At 48.2% G+C, this 16,096-nt stretch overlaps 1 protein-coding gene across 1 annotated transcript in view; it reads right to left on the reverse strand.

Annotated features, from left to right (window-relative positions):
• LOC138275894 (kinesin-like protein KIF17) overlaps window positions 1-16,096 on the reverse strand; it is a 1,877,333-nt gene that overhangs the window by 1,508,493 nt on the left and 352,744 nt on the right. The gene's annotated exons all lie outside the window — the stretch shown is intronic.

Here is a 16,096-nt window from a genome sequence, read left to right on the forward strand (position 1 = left end):
TTCAACGTTAGAGGCTTAAACAAGCCTACTAAAAGGAGAGCGGTTCTGTCCCTCTTGGAATGTTCAGGTAGCAACATCTGTCTCTTCCAGGACACACACTCACGGGCATATTTATACTGTTTGCGCCTGATTTGTGTCATTTTGTTTTTATGCAAATCTGGCACAAACTTACCTCCATATTTATATTTTGATGCTAGACCCGTCTAGAGTCAAAATATTGGAGTTAACATAAAAAAATTTCAGTGGAAACCTATCTAGCGTCAGTGAGATGCAAGGTAGGCATTCCCGGTCAAAAAATGACTCAAGGCCTTTGAGCGTTAGTTATTCTCCTGTGCAAAAATCATGCACGGGAGGAGTGTAGGAGGCTAGCCTGGTTTGTAGTGGGTACGTTGGGTACTTACACCTTACACCAGGTCCAGTTATCCCTTATTAGTGAAATGTAGTAGTGTTCTAGTAGCTTAGGCTCATAGAGGTAGCTATAGCAGAGCAGCTTAGGCTGAACTAGGAGACATGCAAAGCTCCTGCAATACCACTTATAGTTACACAGTACTCATACACAAGACAAGACAATACTCAGTGTTACCAAAAATAAAGGTAGTTTATTTGGGTGACACAAGGCCAAAAATACCTTAGTGGCAATACTCCTTCTGGAGGTAAGTATTATACACAATATATACACTAGACACCAAAATAAGGTATGTAATTAGACATGGGATAGTGCAAACAATAGGAAATGCTATAGAATGCAAAGGGAGATAATAGGTCTAGGGGCAACACAAACCATATACTAACAAAGTGGAATGCGAACCACAAATTCCCCCTAAACAAGTGTAGTGTGTAGAGAATCACTGGGGGAGTAAGAATACAGTAAAGGTAAGTAAATTATTCCACCCCAGAGCCCAGGATAGTAGGAGTAAAGTACTGCAAGTTTCTCTAGGACACACTACAAGTCGTGATTACAGTTATTGCAAGAACCAAGCAAGATGCAAACAACAAATGATGTATTCGTGGGCATGAAGACCTACAAAGGAAGGAGACCAAGTCCAGAAGTCAGAAGAAGTTCCAGGAAGGAGAGGAGCCCCTGCCAACCCAGAAGAGGGTGCAAAAGAAAAGTCCCCTGCTGGACGAAGACTGCAGAAATGCACACAAGGAAGATATCAGTGGGTTCCTGCGTAATGCAATGGATGATCCACGAAGAGTTGTTGGATGCAGGCGAGTTTTGGTGCTGGATTCGCCCAACAAGTCTTGGTTCCGGCAAAGTCGCATTTTGCGTCAAAATGGTGCTGTCTGGACCCAGGAGGGACCTGGGGCCTCAACTATGTGTGAGAAGGAAGAGGGAGCTCTCAGCACTTTTGAGAGCCCTCAGAACACCAGACAGCACCCACTGGAGTCCCAGCACATGGGGACAAAGGAGGTGCAAAATGCGGTTGGTGCAGCACTACAAAGGAAGGTCCCACGCTGCCGGAGGACAACTCAGCAAGCTGAGCGTTGCAGGACAGAGTGCTGGGAACCTGGCCCAGGCTGTGCACAAAGGAATTTTGCAAATGGTGCACAGAGGCCTCAGGAGGTGGAAAAGACGCGGTGCACAGGGGTACTGTCGTACTCGGGGAAGGCAAGGTCTTACCTCCTCCAAATGGGACAGCAGGACCTCAGGGCAGTCTGTGTAGAAGGGGTCCACCACCTGTGTTCCAAGGAGCATGCTTGTCGCCAGGAGAGGAGTCCAAGAGAACCGGTTGTCGACTTAGAAGGTGCCTGCTTGAGAAGGGAAGAGACTCCATCGCTCCACTGGAGATTTCTTCGGTCCTTCTGGTGCAGGATGAAGACAGGGAGTCCCCAGAGCGTGCACACCGTGTAAGCTGTTGCAGTTGCTGGCTGGAGCTGACACTGTAGAGGAAAAGTAGTCCTTCTGAATACTTTGTTGCTGTTACAGCGGTTCCTGGAGCAGTCTGCGGTCGTTCCGAAGTCAGAGGATGAAGTAGTAGTTGCAGAGGATTCCTGATGGAAATTTGCAAGCAGAGTCTGAAGAAAAACCCACAGGAGAGACCCTAAATAGCCCTGAGAGGGGGAGTGGCTACCTTATCAGGTTACTGGGAGAAGTGTGCTCTGAGTGCAGGAAAGTCTTTGAAATTTTTACGATCATCAATGGTGTGGCCGACCCTTCATGGCTGTCAATGGTAGCAGGATCTTTGTTGACGAGCCTGTCGTTGACAGGTTTGTCATCAAGGCTGTCGGCAAGGTGGTCGACGGTGGGAACATAGTCAACAGGGCCCTCATTGATGCCAACTTCTGCAACGTTGACGGAGGTTTAGTCAGAATAGATGCCAACGCAAGACTGGAAGGCATTGTCATTGATGCCCTCGTCAATGTCAATGTTGTGCTCGTCCTCATCGACAGTGTTGTTGCCGAGAGTTTTAAGGTGTATTTTACCATCGACAGTTCTGATGCAGATCTCGAGGCCTGTACTCCAGATTTTTTAGGAGGAGTCAATGTCTGAGATCTACTGTGATCGAAGGATGTTTTTCTCTTTTTCTTCTTTCTGTTAGTGCCTTTGACAGACTCATGGTGAATCATTTTCAAGGCCTTTTTAGATTCCTCTGTGAATTTCTTGTCACAGGATCTTTCTCTCTTAGTGGACTTTCTATGAGAGGTCGAAGAAGTGTCACCTTCCTCTTCAGAACTGGCAGATGTTTAGATTTAGGTCCATATTTATACTTTTTTGCACTGCTTTTGCGTAATTTTTTTACGTAAAAGCGAAGCGAACTTACAAAATATAATTATATTTTGTACGTTTGTGCCACTTTTGCATCACAAAATGATGCAAATGCGGCGCAAAAAAAGTATAAATATGGGCCTTAGTCTTCTGGAGCCACAGAAGAAGCCTCTCCTCACGGTCTTTCAATGTTTTTGTAGAAAAGGTGCAACAGATCTTTCACATTATGCTGAGGGTGTAGGCAGTAAATACAATCTTGTGTAGTCTTTTCATCCCACAAGAATTATAGGGCACAAACAGCCCTTTTTTTAGATCTTTCAGACATAACACCAATAAAATTAGAAAACTCCAATACCAGTTTGTAGAAAAACTGAGCAGAGCTCAGGAAGACTCCCTTCACATGACATGCAGTAGAAAAGTTAAGGGACTGGAGCCTCTGTGATGAGGGTTATAAAGGGAACAGTTGCCTGACTGGCTGGACTTTGGGTCTTTTTTAATCATGTGAATAAGCTATTTAAATGAATGTCCTTAACATTGTTTTCTGCGTAGACATTTTACATTGCTATTTAATGGTATAGTGGGACTCCCATTTAGACAATGGGGAATGATTCAAGCATTTGAATCTATGAAAGATCCAATAGCCAAAAAAGTAAAGTAATTCCTAGGTGTAAAATTCTAGGTGAACATGTCAGTGTACCTTTGTGAACAAGGCCCAATATTTTCCCCTCAAAAGGCTTGCCTTCAAAATGCTGTACTTTCAGTGACATAATACTGCAGGGCCTGCCAAGTGGCAGAAACATACACTGGACACACCCATTGGTGATCCGATAATTACAGCTGAAGCACTGGCACCTTCAGAGAAAACTACCTCCAATCTTCTAACCATGGGAATCAAGTAGATGAACGGCACAATCAAATTCAAAACTGGTCAATGCATTAAATGTCTCAATTGGAATAGCTGCCATGGAACTCATTCCTGTGCTAGCGTATCTGTTCCTGTTTGGTGGTGCTGAAGTGGGAGTGGCACAATTAGTTAACAACGTTAGGTCACTGCGATAAGGAAGTAACAGGGTTTCACGATCATTTGAAACTATGCCACGTGACTATCTGAGGGCACAGTACATCCTGTCCTACCAATGGACCAGGGCTTTGACCTCCACAGGAACCTTCATGAGTCCTTGGCCTACTTCCTGCTCACTGTCTACACATTAGGGTCTGGCCAAGATGGTGGCGGAGTAGGACGTGGCTTTCACCTCTCCACCACCCTAGCCCCAACACTAGTTGCCCGCCGGACACTCACCGACAATACCTGATGGATGACGGAGCCTATGCCACTCTGGGAGCACAAGTTCAAAACTGGCATACAGCCGCATCATGATCCCTGGCTCGGCCAAGCGTTTTGAACCCACGGCACCCGGGATGGTGGGCATGTAGGCTCCATCAGCTGGAACTGACCTCCCCTGACCTGTGTGGCCCTCTCAGACCTAGGGACGTCGTGGGCTGCCAAACACCCCTTTTGGCCACCTTGCAGATCAGCAGGTGTGGTGGGGAGCTGCTTAGAGTCGTCCCTGGGCCTGGGAACTGGAGGACAGGGACGGCTTTCTGCAACCCCTTCGCCTGCTCTCACAGATCTCCTGGTCAGCAGCCCGGCTCCAGCTAACACTGCCTGGCAGCCGGGCTTCGGGCGCTGACAAGCTGAGGGCAGCAGCGTCCGCAGCAGAAGGAAAGCGTGTCAATTGCGGCCACCGGTGTCCCCGAGATGGAACCACTAGACCGGTGCCCGGCACCCGCCATGCCAACTTCATAGTCACCAGCACCCCAGCAACTGTAAGGACCCCCCCTGAGACAACCACAGTAAGGCCTCAGCATCCCTTAGCTTGGCAGTTCCCTGCTGATGTACTGACTGGGCATGTTTGCCGAGGCTCTGGCCCTAACATAGGGGGCACTGTTAGAGGATATGTGGCAACAGCCCAGCCCCACTACTGCCGCCGAAGACCTTGATGGGGCCACACCTTAGGGTATAGGTCAAGGCATCACTGTACTGTGCTACTTGACTTCTCTGCACCAGAACTACTGAAGGCACTGTTGGACAACGACTGTTCAGTGCCTAATTTCAGGAGTAGCAACATCTCCCAGTTACGTCCCTGGCCACTCCTCGACTGTGGGGAACTGAGCCTTCTGACCACTCCAGCTGAACCTGCTCCTCTGCCCTACACAACCCTCCACATTTCTGCCTTGGTGGGGGTCCCACAGTGGCTTTGCCTTTCCATCACTTGAGTTGGTGGACTTTGGCCCCTCTCCTGGCACGATCTAGTTCCACTTGGCAGCAAAAGCCACTCATCAGGCATACAGTAATGTCCACCTGAATGGCCACCAAGAGATCATGATTGCCTCTCACCACCTCCACTGGGTGTTCCCTGCCGCCTGATTGGCCATGGCCATATACTTTTCTGGATGCTTGACTGCTCCGATAGCTTCCCCTCGGTCTAGACCACTATCCTCCATGCACTGGGAGCTGATTAGAGAGATTTCCTACGGGCAGCTACACAACCGGAGGCTTCTGCACTTTCCATTTACCCCCCCAGTATGACGGACTTCAAGAATAACAAGGATCAGTAGGTAAGAGAGATGCTCACATGCTCCACACCAGCACAGGACAAAGAACTCCCACCCACTTTGACCCAGAAGGCCCTCCTGAGTCGGATTCAGCACCAGTGACCAGAGGCTTCCTCACCTCTCTATTTGACTTGCTGAAAACTGATCTCCAAACCCTCAAGAAGGACCTCCCCCAGGACCTACGGGTTCTATGCCACAACCTTGCTTCGTGGGAGACCATGCCTCTGCACTGGAAGATAATGAAATTTGTACAGGGGAAGAAGTAGAGATGCTGAGACAGTAAATGATCTGCCTCCATGAACAGCCGGATGAACTAAAGGCCCAAGCAGAAGATCGGCAAACAGATCCCACCAAAACAATAATCCAATGTTGAGGGATCCCCATCTGGGCAGAAGGTTTAGGCATTAGGGACTACAACCAGGCTCTCTTCCGCTACATCCTTGAATAAGATGACAATACCGAACTAAGGTTAGACAGAGTCTACCAGGTTGGTAGACCGGAGGCTCCACAGCTAGACCGCCCGACATTTTGGCTTGCGTCCACGTCTTCTAGGCAAAAGAGGACATCCTGAGAGCAGCAAGTGTTAAACAGCCAATCACTTTTAGGAGTCATACAGTCGGCCTTTTCCAAGACATCTCACTACTTATCCTCCAGCGTTGCTGGCAATTTAAGCTAGTGGCCAAATTCCTATGCTTAAAAGAGATCTCCTACGGCTGGGGCCACCCCTTTAGGCTGATTTTCCACTGGGATGGACAACTACACCAGCTACGGACACTGAACAACACTTGCTGCATTCTGGACCTAGCAGCTGAGCCAGCTTCAACCACAATGCCTAGCTCTCCTCACAACTCCAATTCCCGAGCATTGCCCTGGCGGAAAATGGGGAAGAATAGGCAGCACTCCCACCCTAGTCCTGGTGAAAGTGCATGGGAAAGCCGGCGGTCCAGGTCCATCAGGCCTCTGACTCAGGGGGAGGGCCCACTTGACAGTATTTCAAGATGTCAGTTCACCTTCTCCACCATCTGCTACCCATCATACTCCTTGGTTGAACTGCGGCTATGAGGGGCAAGGTGACACCCACCATCCTGAGAGACTGAACCCGTGTCTCCCCACTCCAGGCTTCATCGGCAGTCTAGTTTACCATCATGGATGGACTTCCATCACCAGTCAAGTTGATTGTATGGTTCTTTTCGTGTATGTACTTTGCTTTTGGGGTTTGCAATCCTTCACTCTACAAGGGTCGATTGGGACACCACTTTCATTGGTCCTGTCTAGGTTTACCCTCTCTGGAAACCGCACAGCCCACAATCCATGTAGGCCTCCTCCCTATTTCCTCATAATGCCCCCTTGACTGTCTAACTTTGAACTAAAAATAACAAGCTTCACCGTTAGAGGCTTAAACAAGCCTACTAAAAGGAGAGCGGTTCTGTCCCTCTTGGAATGTTCAGGTAGCAACATCTGTCTCTTCCAGGACACACACTCACGGGCATATTTATACTGTTTGCGGCTGATTTGTGTCATTTTGTTTTTATGCAAATCTGGCACAAACTTACCTTCATATTTATATTTTGATGCTAGACCGGTCTAGAGTCAAAATATTGGAGTTAACATAACATTTATTCTGTGGAAACCTATCTAGCGTCAGTGAGATGCAAGGTAGGCATTCCCGGTCAAAAAATGACTCAAGGCCTTTGAGTGTTAGTTATTCTCCTGTGCAAAAATCGTGCACGGAAGGAGGAGTGTAGGAGGCTAGCCTGGTTTGTAGTGGGTACGTTGGGTACTTACACCTTACACCAGGTCCAGTTATCCCTTATTAGTGAAATGTAGTAGTGTTCTAGTAGCTTAGGCTCATAGAGGTAGCTATAGCAGAGCAGCTTAGGCTGAGCTAGGAGACATGCAAAGCTCCTGCAATACCACTTATAGTTACACAGTACTCATACACAAGACAAGACAATACTCAGTGTTACCAAAAATAAAGGTAGTTTATTTGGGTGACACAAGGCCAAAAATACCTTAGTGGCAATACTCCATCTGGAGGTAAGTATTATACACAATATATACACTAGACACCAAAATAAGGTATGTAATTAGACATGGGATAGTGCAAACAATAGGAAATGCTATAGAATGCAAAGGGAGATAATAGGTCTAGGGGCAACACAAACCATATACTAACAAAGTGGAATGCGAACAACAAATTCCCCCTAAACAAGTGTAGTGTGTAGAGAATCACTGGGGGAGTAAGAATACAGTAAAGGTAAGTAAATTACTCCACCCCAGAGCCCAGGATAGTAGGAGTAAAGTACTGCAAGTTTCTCTAGGACACACTACAAGTCGTGATTACAGTTATTGCAAGAACCAAGAAAGACTGCAAACAACAAATGGTGTATTCTTGGGCATGAAGACCTACAAAGGAAGGAGACCAAGTCCAGAAGTCAGAAGAAGTTCCAGGAAGGAGAGGAGCCCCTGCCAACCCAGAAGAGGGTGCAAAAGAAAAGTCCCCTGCTGGACGAAGACTGCAGAAATGCACACAAGGAAGATATCAGTGGGTTCCTGCGTAATGCAATGGATGATCCACGAAGAGTTGTTGGATGCAGGCGAGTTTTGGTGCTGGATTCGTCCAACAAGTCTTGGTTCCGGCAAAGTCGCATTTTGCGTCAAAATGGTGCTGTCTGGACCCAGGAGGGACCTGGGGCCTCAACTATGTGTGAGAAGGAAGAGGGAGCTCTCAGCACTTTTGAGAGCCCTCAGAACACCAGACAGCACCCACTGGAGTCCCAGGACATGGGGACAAAGGAGGTGCAAAATGCGGTTGGTGCAGCACTACAAAGGAAGGTCCCACGCTGCCGGAGGACAACTCAGCAAGCTGAGCGTTGCAGGACAGAGTGCTGGAAACCTGGGCCAGGCTGTGCACAAAGGAATTTTGCAAATAGTGCACAGAGGCCTCAGGAGGTGGAAAAGACGCGGTGCACAGGGGTACTGTCGTACTCGGGGAAGGCAAGGTCTTACCTCCTCCAAATTGGGACAGCAGGACCTCAGGGCAGTCTGTGTAGAAGGGGTCCACCACCTGTGTTCCAAGGAGCATGCTTGTCGCCAGGAGAGGAGTCCAAGAGAACCGGTTGTCGACTTAGAAGGTGCCTGCTTGAGAAGGGAAGAGACTCCGTCGCTCCACTGGAGATTTCTTCGGTCCTTCTGGTGCAGGATGAAGACAGGGAGTCCCCAGAGCGTGCACACCGTGTAAGCTGTTGCAGTTGCTGGCTGGAGCTGACACTGTAGAGGAAAAGTAGTCCTTCTGAATACTTTGTTGCTGTTACAGCGGTTCCTGGAGCAGTCTGTGGTCGTTCCGAAGTCAGAGGATGAAGTAGTAGTTGCAGAGGATTCCTGATGGAAATTTGCAAGCAGAGTCTGAAGAGAAACCCACAGGAGAGACCCTAAATAGCCCTGAGAGGGGGAGTGGCTAACTTATCAGGTATGGACCTATCAGGAGGGGCCTCTGACGTCACCTGCTGGCACTGGCCACTCAGAGGCCTCCAGAGTGTCCCCACTCCTTGGAAAACAAGATGGCTGAAGTCTGGGACACACTGGAGGAGCTCTGGGCACCAACCCTGGGGTGGTGATGGACAGGGGTCACTCCCCTTTCTCTTGTCCAGTTTCGCGCAAGAGCAGGGAGTGGGGTCCCTGAACCGGTGTAGACTGGCTTATGCAAAGAGAGCACCATCTGTGCCCTTCAAAGCATTTTCAGAGGCTGGGGGTGGTTAGCCCTACCCAGTCTGTAACACCTATTTCCAAAGGGAGAGGGTGGCCCTGCTATCAGAGGAAATGCTTTGTTCTGCCTTCCTGGGACTGAGCTGCTCAGACCCCATTAGGGCAGAACTCTGTCTGTGAGGTAGCAGCAGCTGTAGCTGCAGTGCAAGCCTCAGAGAGCTGGTTTGTCAGTACTTGGGGTCCATGGTGGAGCCCCCAGGATGTATGGAATTGGCTCCCCAATACCAGATTTGGAATGGGAGGACAATTCCATGATCTTACACACCCTACATAGCCATATTCGGAGTTACCATTGTGAAGCTACATATAGGTATTGACCTATGTGTACTGCGCACGTGTAATGGCGTCCCTCACTCACAAAGTTCTGGGAATTGGCCCTGAACTATGTGGGGGCACCTTTGGTAGTGCAAGAGTGCCCTCACACTTAGTAACTTTGCACCTAACCTTCAGTAAATAAAGGATAGACATATAGGTGACTGATAAGTTACTTAAGTGCAGTGAAAATGGCTGTGCAATTGTGTGTGCACTATTTCACGCAGGCTGCAATGGCAGTCTTGTGAAAGGGTTTGTCTGATCTCCTTCTGGGTGGCAAAACAAATGCTGCAGCCCATAAGGATCTCCTGGAACCCCAAGGCCCTGGGTACCTAGGCACCATATACTAGGGACTTATAAGGGGGGGTCCAGTGTGCCAATTGAAATTGGTAAATGAAGTCACTAGCCTATAGTGACATTTAAAAGCAGAGAGAACCTAAGCACTGAAGTTCTGGTTAGCAGAGCCTCAGTGACACAGTTAAGCACTACTGACAACATACACATTAGGCCACAAACTATGAGCACTGGGGTCCTGGCTAGCAGGATCTCAGTGAGACAGACAAAACACAATGACATATAGGGTTTTCACTATGAGCACTGGGGTTCTGGCTAGCAGGATCCCAGAGACACAGTAAAAACACACTTACACACACTCACAAACAGGCCAAAAGTGGGGGGAACCATGCTAGAAAGAGGCTACTTCCTCGCAAGGAGGGTTTTAAATAATGGCGCTAAGCCTGTTTAGCACCATTATTTAACGCCTGAGTCAGGGCAGGCATTAGGGGACCTGTGGGCTCATTTCCATGGTCAGAGACCATGGAAGCAGTCCACAGGTGCCCTTCCCTGCCCCCAGGGACACCCCCACCCATACCTGGAGGGCACCAAAGGATGGGGGGATCCATTCAAGGTAAGTCCAGGTACGTTTTTCTTTTTTTTTCCTAAAGTGCCATGGGGGGCCTAACTTGGGCCCCCCTACAAGGCACTGTGCTCAATGGCCATGCCCAGGGGACAAAAGTCCCCTGGGCATGGCCTTTGGGCTGGGGGGCATGACTCCTGTCTTTGCTAAGACAGGAGTCATGTCCATGGGGGTTGTGCATCAAAAAATGACGCTAGTCAGGTTAGAGTCAATTTTTTTACACTAACCTGACTAGAGCCATTCTCTGACGCATAACCTCCAGTCTCCCCTATGCCTCACCTACCCGGTTAGCGTCATTTATTTTGATGCTAACCAGGCCTTAGCGCCGGCTAGCATCATTCCTTAAATATAACGATCGGCTGGCATCTAGGCATGGCGGTAGCCAACGGTATACTTTTTGACCTAAACCTGCGTTAGCGCAGGTTTGCGTCAAAAAGTATAAATCAGGGCCTTATTGTCCAAAGATGTCCGTCGCATGCAGTCTTGCTGGTTCCCCAGACAGCTATAGTTTTCCAATTCTAGTAAGCAAGGGGGATAGCTATTTTGTTCTCCAGGGGCTTTAGGGGAGAAGTAGTTCTAAAGCGGTTGAGTGTTAGGGGTGCTTTTAGCTTATAGTATTTAAAAAGGCTCCTTCAATTTTACCCTTGCAAATGTATACATCCCTAATGAGCAGCAAGAATTGTTCCTTTTCGACGCTATCTCACCCGTCTTCCAGACTACAGGCATGGCCATCCTGGTCAGGGGAGACCTAAACCTTGTATTGGGTAATGATGTGGACCACTCTGGCCATCACTCGGACTAAAAGGGGGTCTTCTCAGCACAGGATCTTTGCTGGCTGGCCGACTGTGGCCTGAGCAATGTCTGGAGGACCCACCCCTCTGGTGTGCGGGACTACACCTATAAATTACAGCACATAGAACTTATGCCCGTATTGATTATTTCCTAGCGACCCCAGTCTTTCAGACTGTAGTACACAGCTCCCACATCATTCCTAGATCCATCTCTGACCACGCTCCCCTGACTTTAAAGGCATACATAGAGGCCAGGTACCTGAAAATATCACGGTGGCGCCATCGGGAGAGCCTACTAGTAGCCCAACCGACCTTTGCAGCAATTCACAAGACGATTTAGACTATCTTCTAACCAATAATACTAGGCAGGTAGTCTTAGCTTCACTATGGGAAACTTTGAAATTGGTAGTTTGTGGTGAATTTATTGCTATATTGGTAGCGGAAAACTGCACCCACAAATAGAAAGGGCTTGGGGCTATTCATAAAGGCACCGGGGATCGTTGGGTATGGGGGAACTGGAGAGAAAAAAGGCTGGACCTGGATCAGACAGAATATGCCTTCGTCCCCCTCAAACATACATTTTACCATGGCAGCAACCTCTGTGGATGATTGCTCGCCCACAGCTTACGGGCTAAGATCCATTCGGGATCTTTCCAAATGACCCTACCCACCCCGTCCTCTGAGGTCTGCTCAGATTTCCTGATTGTGACAGGATTCCAACAATATTATAGTATGCTCTACACGGTTTCAGGGACAGCCCCTGCAGACCTATTGGGCTCCTTTGCTGAATGCCACTGACTCCCCTACCCATCCACATGGCGGACTCCCTGGACAAATCCATAGGCATTAAAGAGGACATCTCTGCTATAGCCCCCTGAAGTTGATGAGGTCTCCAGGGCCCGATGGCTTCCCTTCACTATTTAAAAAAAAACTTATGTCACGAACTGGGCCAGGTCCTCACCCGACTGTTCAACTCTCACCACAACTGGCTCCCTTACAGACTCCATGTTGGAGGCACTGATCTCGGTCATACCCAAACCGGGCAAGAACCCCACGTTATGCGGGTCATACTGATCCATATTTCTCTTAAATGTTGATGCTAAATTATTCCATAGCATATTGGCCCACTGCCTTAGTTCTTTAATGCCAGGGTTGATAGCCCCAGACCAGGCCAGCTTTATCCCAACATACCAATGTGGGCACACTTTCCATTGCAAAAATAAATCATTTGTCTTTCAGTCAACACGGAGAAGGAGTTCGACTGAGTCAATTGCCCTTACCTTTTTAAGACTCTGGAGCTCTTTTGCTTCAATGAGAGTTTTATCTGCTGGATTAACAGCGTTTACAGCTCACCGAGGGTTGCAGTCTGGATTAATGGCATATTGTCCCAACCTTTTCCTGTGCACATGAAAAGGAAGTCCCCTCGCTCCCCTCTTCTGCACCCTGTACATGGAGCACCTTGTCCAACACATACGAGCACACCCAGGCATTACCGGTATCCAGTTCGGCGGAGAGCGACATCTTATCAGCTTATACGCAGACAATGTGATTCTATCCATCGAGAACCCTCTGCTTTCCCTTCCTGCCCTAGTCACAGAGCTCCAAACTTTTGGGTCTTTCTCTGGTTTTAAGGTCAAAATGCAAAAGTTACAAATATTAAACCTCACAGTTGCTCCACAATCTGAAGCTCTCCTTCGCTGCCAATTTTCGTTTGAATGGGCAACTGAACATATTCCTTGCCTAGGAATCAAACTGGCAACTTCTGGCTCGAAAACCCTCACACTCAACTATGCTACTTCAACCAAGCAAATACAAACCTACATATCCAACTGGGAGTGCCTGGTCCTCTCCTGGCTTGGCAGAGTCGTGGCAATTTAAATGACCACTCTCCCACCTACTCTGTACCTCTTTCAAGCTATGCCACTAACTCCACCAAACCACGCCCTCCGGTCAATGCAAATGGGCATAAACAAATGTATCTGAAGGAGGCGATAACCTTACCTGTCAAAAAACTTAAGGGCATATTTATAAACCCCTAGCACCACCTTGCACCACATTAGTGTCATTTGTTTTACGTTAATGTGGCCCAACGAGGCCAAAATCCTCGTGCTACATTTACAAAGTGGTGGAATCCATGCATTGTGCCACTTTGTAACCCCTTTGCGCTACATTATGCCTGTGCCAGGCATAATGTATGCAAAGGGGGCATTCCACCATTAGGAGGGTAAAAAAATGGCATTTTGTACTGCAGTTCTAATGCCTGCTCAGAGCTGGCGTTAAAAGGGGGCTTCCATTATTTATAATGGGCCCCTATGTACTCTGCAGGAGTAGCGCCAATATTTTGGCACTACTCCTGCAGAGTACATCAACAGCGTCAAGAAAAATTATGCTATTGCCCCCTACTCTGTGCCATGGTGTGCAGTATTTTAACTACAGTACACACATGGTGGCGGTAGGGGGGTGATAAAGGATGCAAAAAAAGTGGCGCTGCACACAATGCAGCTCCACTTTTCTTAAATATGCTCCTTAGTTTACCACTCTACCTGCAACAGAGGCCTCCCAGTACCTTCACTACTCCGATACTACCAGGTCTCTCTGCTCCACATTTTAGTAGAATGAAACTGGCCACTTTCTGAGAAGCATTGGTTCGTTATGAATCAGGCTGTGGCATGCACACATATCTGGATGGAACCTTGGCTTAATTGTCAACACAGAGCCTGCGGTCTTTACTCCTCCCCGGTCACTGGATCAATCTTTCAATTCTGGGATGTAGTGGCAATAAACGCTAATCTCACTTCTTTCCCTTCCCTGATGACACCAATCTTGGCGAACCCAGACTTCTCTCCTGGGCTACAACCAAAGTTTCAGAGGTGGCAAGATAGAGGTTGTAAACGGATAGGGTGCATGTTCGATAACCAGGGGATCATTTCCTTCGAACAACTGAAACATGTCTATGGTCTGGAGGAGGCGGATCGTCTCTCCTAGCTTCAGGGTACCCCACTTCCCGCGTTTTTAAACGTTGTTTTGGGCTGTTGGAAAGTACATTATTGGTAAGGGCAGGTAAGTACCTACACTTAGCAATAGGCCACTAACCACCAGTAGGTTCAGTCAGGTCTCAATAAATTAATCCCCGCTCAACCGCTGGTAGCTTGGCATCAAGCAACAAGGCTTAACTTAGGAGACAGGTGTGTAAAGCATCTAAAAATCACAAAACAGTGAATAAGTAAAACACAAAACACAATAAAAATCCAACACCAATTTCTAAAAATAGAATATATTTCTATTTTTAAAATTACACCAAAATGATAAAAATGGGCTAAGGGGAGCCGGAGACATAAATTGTTAAAGAATGAATGTTTTCTTGCTCATAGAAACTAAGAGGAATATTTGTAAGCCCCTAGTGCCACCTTGCCCCATATTAGCATCATTTGTTTTTACGACAATGTGGCCCAATGAGGCCAAAATCATTGTACCATATTTACAAAGTGGCACAATGCATGCATTGCTCCACTTTGTAACCCTTTGCGCTACATTATGACTGCGTCAGGCATAATGCATGTGAAGGGGGGGTTCCCCCGATAGGGAAGGCCGAAAAAATGGAGCAAGGAAATCTAACAGATTTCCTTGCGTAATTTTTTATGGCACTTTTAACTCCTGCTCAGAGTAGGCGTTAAAAGGGGGCCTCCATTATTTATGATGGGTCCCTATGTACTCTGCAGGAGTAGCACCAATATTTTGCTGCTACTCTTGCAGAGCACATGAATTGCGGCAAGAAAAATGATGCTATTGCCCCCTACCCTGTGCCATGGTGCGCCGTATTTTAAATACGGTGTGCACATGGTGGCAGTAGGGGGGGTGGTAAAGGGCGCAAGAAAAGTGGTGCTGCACGGAGTGCAGCACCACGTTTCGTAAATATGCCCCTAAAAGAGCCAATATAGTCATCTGGTCGCACTAGACAGGGGTAAAGTCAAAGTTTGAGGCTGACTGCGATGGACCCCTGCTCAGCTACAGCAAGTGGGAGGCCTTGGTCAAATGTTTACCTTCGTATTTAGGGCCTCATTACAAGTTAACTTCAGACAGGGAGATTGCAGCCATAGTGGCTACCTCCTTGCTGGGCCTATTAAGAGTTTCCCGCTAGGTCAGGGGACGGAAACTCGGTTTCCACCCGCTGGCCTAGTGGAAACAGCCCACAGCATTGTCTCCAGCTTGAAATTGATCTGGCGGCAATGCTGTAGGATGCAGGATGCACCATTGCAAGGGTGCTGGCCAGGGGGACCCCTGCACTGCCCCTGCCAAGTGCATGGGCAGTGCAGGGTCGCCCCTGTGGCCCCCTGCACCGGTTCTTTGCCAGCCTTTTTATGGCGGAGCTACGCCATGAAATTGCTGGCAAAGAACAAGGTCCCCAGGCGGATTAGAATGGCCGCAACCGCCAGTCGATCAGGATCTCTGAAATTGGCGGAGCCACAGTGGCACGACCACCATGGTCAAAATATGGTGCTAGGACTCCCACATTGGCAGCGGTCTGACTGGCATACGCGAGTCTGGCGGTCTACTGACCGTCAGACTCGTAATGGGGCCCTTAGTCTTTTTCTTGATGTTTTTCTTCAGCAGGACGAATTCACCAATATGATCTGACCTCCATGTAGCCCTCTTCGGATACTTGTCTTAGGAGACCTTGTGAATAATTCTACCTTCGGACTTAGACGATTTTTCAGGACGTAAATTTTCATCCAGGTTAAAGCTGAATTTTGATCCAACATCTCTGGAGCCCTCCTCCGATACACTGTGCGGGAAGTCACAATCAACTTTTTATGTTTGGACTTTGTCACTGTTTTTGGAGCTTTTTCCTTTCAACGGAGATCGACCCTCCACAAAAAGCCGATTTCATAGCGAGGTCCTCAGATCACCTTTCCAGGAGCCCCCGGTTAAATCATCCTGGAAGTCTGGGGCTCCGGAGCTTTTTAGAGGGATGCACCTGCAGGTCAG

This window comes from Pleurodeles waltl, chromosome 2_2, assembly GCF_031143425.1.
Source record: "Pleurodeles waltl isolate 20211129_DDA chromosome 2_2, aPleWal1.hap1.20221129, whole genome shotgun sequence".
Taxonomy (NCBI): Eukaryota; Metazoa; Chordata; class Amphibia; order Caudata; family Salamandridae; genus Pleurodeles; species Pleurodeles waltl.